A 3,681-nucleotide genomic window follows, 5' to 3' on the forward strand; every position below is an offset into this window, starting at 1 on the left:
TACCAGATGAGGTTCCAATTAAGTTATGATTTTTCATGTGTGCCTAGATAGCATAATTGAGTTGTCAATGTGGAATAGGTCCACAGCCTTCAAGTGTTAGCTTTAGACCTAAGGGGGAGATGATAAGATGAGAAATCAGGTCAAGTGTGGAGAATTTCTTAAGGAGCTGGTTAGTAAGAGTCAATGGAGTTGCTAGAGTACTAAGCTTGAATGTGGTGTTGTTAAATATTCGGTGGTTCTTGATATGAGCCCAATATGCTGGTTGAGAGTACTAGTTTGGGATAAGATTTCCTATAGAGAGGTATATAATCCGAACTTAAGGATTTGGATTAAACTTGAATTAGTAAGAGCATACCATTAGAATCAGACCTTAGTAAGAGTCAACCATTCCATACCCAGTGCAGTCGTGTTTCGAGGACGAATGATCCCAATGGGGAGATATTGTAACACTGCAGAAAAAAATTTGAGCTAAGACTCAAACCGTTCTTCATAGTGAGTGAGATTTTCGCAGGGAATTTAAAATTTCTTGAGTATTAAGGTCACTAGATGTTGCACCTTGAGTTTCAAGAAGAACCTAAGAGAAAAGCATTAAAGTGATTCCTAGTTTTTCTTAAGTTTTGTGTCAACTTCAAACGACAATAACTCCAAGTTCATGATGAGTTACATAAGCTACTAGATAGAAAATTAAAGCCCTTTGGGTCCTCTTTCCAAAGCCATTGAGTTTTTTCAATTCTGAATTCTAAGTAAAAGGTTATGAAGGATTTACTAACCTCACGCAAACCTGGCAGCATCTCCGTGATAGCTCCGCGACGCGGAGCCAACACAGACCTCACTACCTAGTGGAAAATAATTCCGACTCCCAGCTCATTTTAGTTATTTATTTAGGGGTATTTTAGTCCTAAAAACCCTTAGAAGGTCATCTATATTGCCCTAAACTTGTAGAAAATAAGTTTTCACAAATCAAACCCTCTAATTCACTCCAAAGATTCTACACTCAAGATATTCAAGAAACGCTAAGGCTAGGGTTCATCTCTCAAGATTTACCTTCAAGTTGCGTCCAGAGGATAATTCTTTCTAGTATGTAAGCTTTCTTAGTGTTGGGTTTGTTCACCCACACGGCAATCATGTTAATTTCACCGTTAGATTTGTTCTAGAAAGTTGAAAATCTGATGTTCTTGTTATGTATCCATGAAATTGCTTTCGTTCTTGAATTGGACTGAGATTGAGGAGTTCTTGAGGTTATTGTGTCGATTTATAGAGTTGTTAGAGTTAGATTCTTTTGTTCTTGTGCTGGGTATCTAAATCTAAAGAGAGATTTAGAAAAAGAATCAAAGTTAGGCAAATTGGGGTAAGAAAACGACGAAGAAATTTCGTCGATCGAGATTTTGAACCTACCCCCGCGTCGCGCACCCACTCCCCAGTTTTGAAAATTTCTACTTCACGTCACGGAGCTGACACGAGGTGTTCTGCCTCAAAACACATTTTCGACACCAAATTTTAAAAGCCTCTCCGCGTCGCAGACCCACAGTCAAATATTGGTTTTCAGTCTTTTCTCATGTTTAACTATCTAAACTCATTCCTAAACATCATGAGACCTTTTCTATCACAAATCAGAACCTTGAATTCATAAATCACATTCAAGGTAGAGTTGATAGTCTCGTCTTGAGAGTTCATTCGAACAGTTTTCAGAAAATCCCTTTTTGTCTTTTGAGGAGTCTTCTACGATTTCTAATAACTTGTTTCAAGACTCGAGCAAGTGAGTATGAGAGTGAGGAGAATGTATTCATGAGTCTACACTATTACCTAGATCCTTCGTATCGTGAACATAACTCTTGAATTCATAATTCATATTCAAGAGAGAGTTAAGAGTAGAGCTCAAGAAAGTCTTTGTGTTCAATTGTGAATCCTTTGAGATCCACCATCGATTTGAGGAATGATTTTGAGGAAGTAAGTCATAGAATAAGAAGAGTCATATACATGATTTCCATATAGTTATGTAGACCATCGAGTCTAGTTGTTTCATGCCCATAATTTCGCATGAACTTCGTAAGTTGAGAATTTTTCAGAGAAGTGGTATCTTCAAGTTCTAATCCTTTAAGTGTTGAGTTCCTAATCCCTTTTGATAAGCATCTTTGAGTCCTTGAGTTGAATATTTCATGCTCAGAATTCCGTATGAACAGTATAAGTCGAACAGTCTAGAGATGAGAAGTATCTTTGAGTCATTGAGTTGAGTAGTTCATGCTCATAATTCCGCATCAACTCTGAGTTGAGAATTCTTGAAATGAGTAGTATCATTGAAGTTCCTGAGTTCCATGTATTTGAGTTCTATCTATGGTTTTTGAAAACCTTGCATTGAGTCGTTCATGTCCATAATTCGTCATGAACCGTATTTTAAGAAGTCTTTTACAAACGTTTTAACTTTGTTTTAATACTTAAGTTTTGAGTTCAGTAAAGAGTAAAGTTGAACTTCTTTTCTTCAAAAACTATATGGGGACTAAGTATTCCCAAAGAGATTTAAAATGTTTTCCCATTTAAATAAGAACGGAAACTGAGATTTTCAAAGAGCCTTCGGGCTAGTTTTCAGAAAAGAGTAATCCCTTTCAAATGAAGCAAGAGAAGAAACTTTAATTTCGAAGATAGCCTTTAAGCTATGTTTTGGAGCACTAATCTCAAATCACAGAAGAAGTATGTTTTAAACATAAAGAGCTAGTGTTATATTTTGGTAGTATTATTGAGCAACGATGTGGGGATGTGAGTTTCATATTAACTCAAGTCTCCATGAAAGCCATGTAGCCATCATAGGTAGAAAAGGGTCATACTTTTAGATAAATCCTTTTCGCATAGACTAGCGGATCCACTAAGTTCAGTTAGGTCCTATACTGATGGCAAAGTATAGGATGGCCCGGGCAGCGTGGGGCTAATAACGTTGTATCATCACTATAGTTCTTAAGTGATGGTTGTCGGTTAGAGAAACTACCACAACAGTATTTGCATGGTTCCTCAAGGGGTTCTGCTTAGTATGAATGGGGGTGTGGGACTTCATTCATGCATTGCACAAGTTGACTTTGAGAGGGAGCATGTTATGTCTTTTATTATATTATGATTATGAGTTAACAACATGATTTAAACAGTTTTCCTTTTCTTTATATTGCACTTGTTTAAACTGCTTTATAATGAAATGAGTTTAGTTAAGTATTCATGAGTTGAGTATCTAGAGTTGAGTATTTCAACTCGAGTAATCATATCTTTGAAGTTGAGTATCTAATATTTGAGTCGACTATCATACCTTTGAAGTCGAGTATCTAATCTCGGAGTTGGGTATTTTATCCTTGATTACTTCTGAGTTGAGTAAGTTTGAGTAGTTTTGAGTATCCTTGAGTATTCCTTGAGTTGAGTAAGTTTGAGAAGAGGTAAATATGTTTCTCTTTTTATCAAGTTTCAAGCTTATGTTATGCTTTAGAATTCCTCTTACATGTTTGTACATTCCACGTACTAAGCCATTTGGCCTGCATCTTCTTATGATGCAGACACAAGTATTCAGGATCATCAACAGAAGCTTCATTGATACATCTAAAAGTTCGAGTTAGCCTTGGTGAGCCTCCTTGTTTCTGGAGGATTTCATTTACTTTTCAGTTTAGTCAGGATGTCGTGGGTCTTGTCCCGACTTCCATCTTTATCAGT

The sequence above is a fragment of the Solanum tuberosum genome, unplaced genomic scaffold (assembly GCF_000226075.1).
Source record: "Solanum tuberosum cultivar DM 1-3 516 R44 unplaced genomic scaffold, SolTub_3.0 scf00055, whole genome shotgun sequence".
NCBI lineage: Eukaryota > Viridiplantae > Streptophyta > Magnoliopsida > Solanales > Solanaceae > Solanum > Solanum tuberosum.